The 6,971-nt window shown below is 48.5% G+C and overlaps 1 protein-coding gene across 1 annotated transcript in view; it reads left to right on the forward strand.

The window, feature by feature from the left end:
* Positions 1-6,716: 6,716 nt before the first annotated feature.
* Positions 6,717-6,971, forward strand: part of MYH3 (myosin, heavy chain 3, skeletal muscle, embryonic) — a 21,353-nt gene continuing 21,098 nt past the window's right edge. The window contains exon 1 of the mRNA XM_010843006.1: positions 6,717-6,786. The gene's annotated coding sequence lies outside the window, so the exon portion shown is untranslated. The remainder of the gene's footprint in view (positions 6,787-6,971) is intronic.

Genomic DNA, 6,971 nt, shown 5'->3' on the forward strand with positions numbered 1-6,971 from the left:
ATCTGCGTGTCTTCTTTGGAGAAATGTCTGTTTAGGTGTTCTGTCTGTTTTTTGACTAGGTAATTTGGGACTTTTTGATATTGAGCTGTATGAGCTGTTTGTATATTTTATAACCTAAGCTCTTGTCAATTGTCTTGTTTGCAAGTGTTTTCTCTCATTCGGTAGGTTGTCTTTTTGTTTATGATCTCCTTTGCTGTGCAAAAGCTTATAAATCTGATTAGGTCCCATGTGTTTATTTTTGCTTTTATTTATTTTGCCTTGGGAAATTGACCTAAGAAAACACTGCTACAATTTATGTCAGAATGTTTTGCCTATATTCTCTTCCAGGAGTTTTATGGTGTCATGTCTTATATTTAAGTCTTTAAGCCATTTTGAGTTTATTTTTGTGTATGGTGTGAGGGAGTGTTCTACCTTCTTCAATTTATATGTGGCTGTCCAGCTTTCCCAGCATCACTTGCTAAAGAGACTGTCTTTTCTCCATTATGTATTCTTGCCTCCTTTGTTGAAGATTGCCCCTAAGTGTGTGGGTTAACTTCTGAGCTCTCTATTCTGTTCCATTGATGTAAGTGTCTGGTTTTGCTAGTATCATGCTGTGTTGATTACTGTAGCTTTGAAGTATCATCTGAAGTCTGGGAGAGCTATGCTTCCTGGTTTCTTCTTTTTTTCTCAGGATCGCCTTGGCAATTCTGGGTCTTTTGTGGTTCCATATAAACTTTAGGACTATTTGTTCTAGTTCTGTGAAAAATGTCATGGGTAATTTGAGAGGGATGGTATTAAATCCATAGATTGCTTTGGGTAGTATGGCCATTTTAACAGTATTAGTTCTTCCAATGCAAGAGCATGAAATATCTTTCCATTTCTTTGAGTCATCTTCCATTTCCTTTATCAATGTTTTATTCTCAGTGTAAATGTCTTTCACCTCCTTGGTCAGGTTTATTCCTAGGTGTCTTTTTATGTGATTTTAAAAGGGACTGTCTTCTCATTTTCTCTTTCTGGCATTTCACTACTGGTATAAAGAAATGCAGCAGATTTCTGACTGTTAATCTTGTATCTTGCTACCTTGCTGAATTCATTTATCAGTTCTAATAGTTTTGTGTGGAATCTTCAGAGTTTTCTATATAGAGTTATCATGTCATCTGCATATAATGCAAATATTATATGCATTATAATACCTCTTCTCTTCCAACTTGGATCCATTTTATTTCCTATCTAACTGCTGTAGCTAGGACTTATAGTATGATATTAAATAGAAGTGGTCAGAATTCTTGTCCTGTTCCAGATTTTAGCAGGAATACTTTCAGCTTTTCATCATTGAGTATTATGTTGACTGTGGGTTTGTCATAAAAAGTTTTTATTGTATTGAGATATGTTCCCTCTATACCCACTTTGGTGAGGGTTTTTATCACGAATGGACATTGATTTTCATCCAATGCTTTTTTTGTAACTATTGAGATGATCGTGTGGGTTTTGTCTTTTCTTTTGTTCACATTTTTTTGTGTATGTTGAGCCATCCTTGTGACCCTAGGATGAATCCTTGTGACCCTAGGATAATCCTGGTGTATGATCACTTTTCTTATGTGTTGTGGAATTAGGTTTGTCAGTATTTTGTTGAGGATTTTTTCCATCTCTATTCATCAAACAGTGGCCTGTAATTTTCTTTTCTGGTGGTGTCTTTGTCTGGTTTTGTATCAGGGAGACAATAGCTTCATAGGATGTCTTTGGGAATATTCCCTCCTCTTCAGTCTTCTGGAAGAGTTTGAGAAGGATGGATGTACATTCTTCTTTGTATGTTTGGTGGAATTCCCCAGTGAAGCTGCCCAGCCCTAGACTTTTGTTTGCAGTGAGTTTTGTTGTTTTCACAGGGAGTTTTTAAAATTACAGATCCTGTTTCCCCTCCAGTGATGGGTCTGTTCAATTTCTTCTTGATTCAGCTTTGCAGGCTGTAAATTTCTAGAACTGTATCCATTTCTAGGTTGTCAAGTTTGTGGGGATATCTTCACTCACTGTATTCTCTTATGGCATCTTTGTATTTCTGCAGGATTGGTTATTTCTCCCCTTTCATTTCTTATTTTGTTTATTTGGGTCCTTTCTCTTGAAAAACACAACATAACTTTAAATGAAAAGTCAGTGTTATCCTTCAATTTAAGGGTTATGGCTTAAATTAATCAACTAACATGCCTCAGATTGACCACCTTTCTTCCAAGTTCTCTATCATCATGGAGCTGTTTGTTCTCCATTTCCTTCCGGAGGTGACCTCCGGGTGACCTTTGACCTTTACTTTCCACACTCCTGTGCACCAGGTGGACTAGTTTTCATGCCTCCTTCTCTATAGCATTGTTCAACCCACGTGTGCTACTCTTCGTTTCTGTCCCCAAATCCCCTGGCAAAGCCCTGGGTCATGCCTTCTCTTTATAACCTCCTTCCCCTTGGAATGCCTGTCTTCTCCTGTCCCTCTCAAAGCATTCTTCCCTGCTTCCATCATGTTGCTCCAGTCTGCCAACCACAAGGGCCCATCAATCTTCTGAATCACATGCAGACTCTTGACAGCGGCTGTGGCTGCCCCACCTCGGGTACGGGGCTCATCTCTTCTTTGCCAGGGACTGTCTCTCAAACCTTCTCTCACTCTCATCTTTAGTCTTCTCTGGCTTTCAGCGTGTATGGAATCCTCTCTTTACCTGGTCCCCTTTTAGCAGCAGCTGTTGGTGGCTAAGTGGTAAAGAATCTGCCAATGCAAGAGACGCAGGTTTGACCCCTGAGTCGGGAAGACCCCCTGGAGGAGGAAGTGGCACTCCACTCCAGTGTTCTTGCCTGGAGAATCCCATGCACAGAGGAGCCGGATAGGCTCCAGTCCACGGGGTCGCAAAGAGTCGGAGCAGCCATGCGCATCCTTTCACCTACAGATAGAGGTTTGACATTTTCAAGAAGTTTGCTCTGATGGACTTCACAAACTTCTGTCTCATGTCATAATTCTAGAACCACCCATCCCCCGAACTCCTCTCGTGTAGTGAGTGAGGTGGTTTGTAGCACGGCTTTGGTATCCAATCCAGCCGCACTGTTACCCTGGATGTTCAGCACCGTGCTTCATCTTCTCCGTGTGTTTGACTTCGTGCATAATGGAAAGGTGGGGAAAGTGGGTGTTTGCTGAATTGCATTAAAGGAGTATTATGGGCCCTCTCAGCTTTAATTTCCACCTGGGGCTCTGGACAGCGGTTCGGGACCCCTGCCCTTCACCTCAGGGGCGGGGAAGGGTCTTAGCTCAGAATAACCGACTTCGCTGCTTCCAGTGACACCTGACCCACCTCGAGCAGGATGTGGAGAAGGCACTTGACTCCAGAGGCATCTGCTCCTGAGGCTGACTTCCTAGTCTGACCACGGCCACCCCAAGGAGCCCCGTGTCCACATGTGGAGCAGACATCACACAGGAGTGGAGGAAAACCACTCAGAAGGAAGCCAACATCTGGGGAGGGGACTCAGCTGCCTGCTCTCCAGTTAGCGCCTCCTGAGCTGCCTGCATCCTGGAGACACACAGCACGCTCTTCCAGCGCGCCCAGGAGCAGACGCAGCGCTCGGTCCAGGCTGTGCGGGTTGGTTCTCGCTGGGTGATGGCCGGAGGAACAAGGCCTCCTCCTGTTCCCATAAAGTTGGCTAATAATACACTGCTATGCCATCTGTCCCCCGCTGATCAGAGAAGGGTTTCACACCAGCCGCAGGGCCAGTTAGCCCTGAAAGCAGCCTGTTTCAGCATCCCAAGGCTCCTTCTCTAAGATGTATCCCTCTTTGGATGGAAATCTTTTAAAACACACACACATGTCCCTTCTCCCTGATCACCTCAGTAAAACATATCTAATGTGAATCTACTCAACAACACCAAGATAACCAGTAGTACCATGTGTGACACGTGGAAACCTTCAGATAGAAAAGAAAACATAAAATCTACAATGTGCTAAACACAGCATTGGGTGAGCCTGACATTTTATTAACCTATTGATGCACATAACCAGTCTGCAAGGCAGCCGTATTGTCCCCATCTTTGTGCTCAGTCGTGTCCAACTCTTTATGACCCCCTGGACATCAGGCTCCTCTGTCCATGGAATTTTCCAGGCAAGAATATTAGAGAGTGGGTTGCCATTTCCTCCTCCAGGGGATCTTCCCAGCCCAGGGATCAAACCAATGGCTCCTGCATAGGCAGGCAGATTCTTTACCTTGAGGCCTCTGGAAAGCCCTCAGCCCCATATCACAGATGAGAAAACAGAGGCTCAGGAAAGTTAGGCACAATGCCCGCCATCACACAGTGAATCAGGGTGAGCTGTGGGGTTCACACCCCGGCCCAAAATTCCACAGCCTGCGGCTGCTGCTATCTGTGCAGTTCTTTCCTCCAACAGGTAAGTTTCCAAATGGCTGTGCTTTTTTTCTTTTTGCCACACCGTGCAGCTTGCAGGATCTTAGTTCCCTGACCAGGGATTGTACCTGCACCCTCAGCAGTGAAAGCACAGAGCCCCAACCCATGGATCACCAGGGAAGTCCCCAAACGGCCGTACCTTTCAGTCCCTGACTCCTGGTTTTAGAACTGTGCTCTCTGCCGCGGTTTTGTTGTCACCTCCATCCTTGGGGTTTCCAGAGAGCAGGGCTCTCTGCCTGACTCTGAGCCTCCTCCTGTGCCCTCAGGCAGTCCTTCTGCCCCTCCTGCCTCCCAGCTCCTCCTGAGCAAAAGCAGCTTGCCCAGCCAGCAACCTGTGAGACCTCCGAGCTGAACACTCTCTGCCTGCGTGAGGAAGGAGCGTGATGCAGAGAGGAAGACAGGCTATGTGACCTGCAAAACCTGGAGGAGGCCAGGAGCATCTCAGAGCTAGAGTTGGGTTCAATTAATGTGACCTGGGACTGTTTTACAAGGAACTCAAACACTGTATGGAAAACATCCTTGCAGTTTCCCAGAGTTGGGTGTGGAAGTGGTCATACAGAGAGACAGGCAAACTGGTGACAAGAAGCTGTAAAGAGCAAACTGCAAATTTTGCTCAGCAAAAGTCTGCTGCCCCAGAACCCCTCCCAACCACAGCTCCGGGTGGCAGGGAGGGACCACCAGCACCACCCCTACCTGAGGCCGCCCTGCTCTGCCAATGCCTGAGGTGTGGCCAGGGCCCCTCACACTGTCCCTCAGCCCACAGGGCTGGCTTACACCTCTGCTCCGCAGGTGACCTGTACCTGTCCTGACCAGGCCTCCCAAGGAGATGGCCGGCCAGTGGACAAAGATGTGGACTCTGATGTGTCACTGGGCAGGCAGGACGGGACCTCAAGGGGACCACCCCGTTTCAGACACAGACGGACCCTTGAGCAGCCTTGGGCTGTCTTCTTGAATGAGGAGGGTCTCTAGGGATGGGGGTCTCAGCCCAGCTGGAGCAGGGAGGTGGGGTGCACACGCCATGAGCCCATGGCAGGCTGAGGGGTGCAGGCTTCCTGTTTTTTTTTGCCCTTCAGCCACGTGCCTGCCTGGCCCTCACTGAGCAGGCAGTTCACCAAGTGTGCTTTGACCTAAAATCACCTGAATCTCAAAAACGGTCGGCTCACCATTATCCTGGGAACCGTTGCGAGTAAAGGCCGCGTCTCCCTTCCTTTTGTGCCCTCTTGAGGTGCTCTGCACTGGGTCCAGCATACAATGGGCGATTAATGTATGTCCCTGTGTCTTGGGGTCCACAGCCCTGCTGCCCCGTCCCCGCCCGCACCTCTTCCGCTTGCGCGAGCGCTGTGTGTTGGGAGGGGGCAGCTCTTCCTCTCAAGGGGGAACTGGTGACAGTTAATGACCACGGGGTGCCCACCAGCCACCCTCCCAAAGGCTTGTCAGGAAAGGTAGGGAGAAAAGAAGCAGATGTAAAGTCGGACAGGAGTGGGCCGAGCTTCAGCCATACCTCTGGTCTCCTGGCTTTGTTCCTTCAACCCTGATTTAGAAAGAGCCATGCTCGCTGGACCCTCTCCTCCCATCCCCCCGTTTCTCTGCAGGCATGCCACCCCCTAACCCCCACCCTGGCCAGCAGCTGGCCTTTCCTAATCGGTCATGTATCTTAATAACAACAGGTCCTCAAGCAGCTGTTGCTGTGGATACTGTCTGGCGGGGTGGCTCCCTGTAATTAATGTACTTGTTGGTCCTACTGGCGCTTAAGAAAGGATTAAATTAACAATGACACTAATGAGACAGAAAGTTACGCAGTGAAAGGAGGAGGAGGAGGATTATAATTGTTGTCGTTCCTGGCACAAGTTTTACAGTCACACAATTCTGTCACAACCCTGTGTTGTGACAAAAGTCTTGCCCAAAGTGCCAAGAGGATTTTCGTCTTTCTGTCCTCAAGTTGCACTCCTTTTCCCCACAGGACGAGATTTCTGTCCCCAGAATGCACCCTGATTTTCAAGCACGTGGCGCCTGCAGGATGGAGTTTAGGCAGGACCCCCGCGAGGCCACCCCTCACACTGAGTGAAGACACCCTGGCCCCAGGTTCAGAGAAAGGCATCTCAAACTTCCAGCTTTCTCCAGCTGGAGAATGGTTATGGATCCTGCTCATTTCTATATATACCTCACCCTTGGCAACAGCAAAAAAAAACGTGAGGAAGGGAGCTGGCCCTCTGCTCATGGCATCGGTCATTCCCTTTCCAAATATAGAGCAGGAATGAGTGGTGGGGGGACAGGCTATAAAAGCCGCAGCGGCAGCCCCCTGGCGCTGCTGTGGGTGGAGGAGTCTGAGCGCCCCGCACAGCTCTCTTCCGTGTGTGGCTCGGAGGACCACACCTGGCTGTGGTGAGGTTAGTTAGAGGTGGAGCTGGGTCTCCACCTCCTGCACCCCACTTCCTCCTCCCCAAGCTCCCCTTGACTTTGTCTTCGAGGGCCCCCTTGGGCAGGATCCCTCTGGATGCTCCACGGACCTCGGTTTGTCAGTGTGGCCCGATGACCCCCCCTTCCACTCTGATCTGTGCAGAGGCTGTGGGGT

Source organism: Bison bison, unplaced genomic scaffold (genome assembly GCF_000754665.1).
Source record: "Bison bison bison isolate TAMUID 2011002044 unplaced genomic scaffold, Bison_UMD1.0 scf7180017864180, whole genome shotgun sequence".
NCBI classification, from domain to species: domain Eukaryota; kingdom Metazoa; phylum Chordata; class Mammalia; order Artiodactyla; family Bovidae; genus Bison; species Bison bison.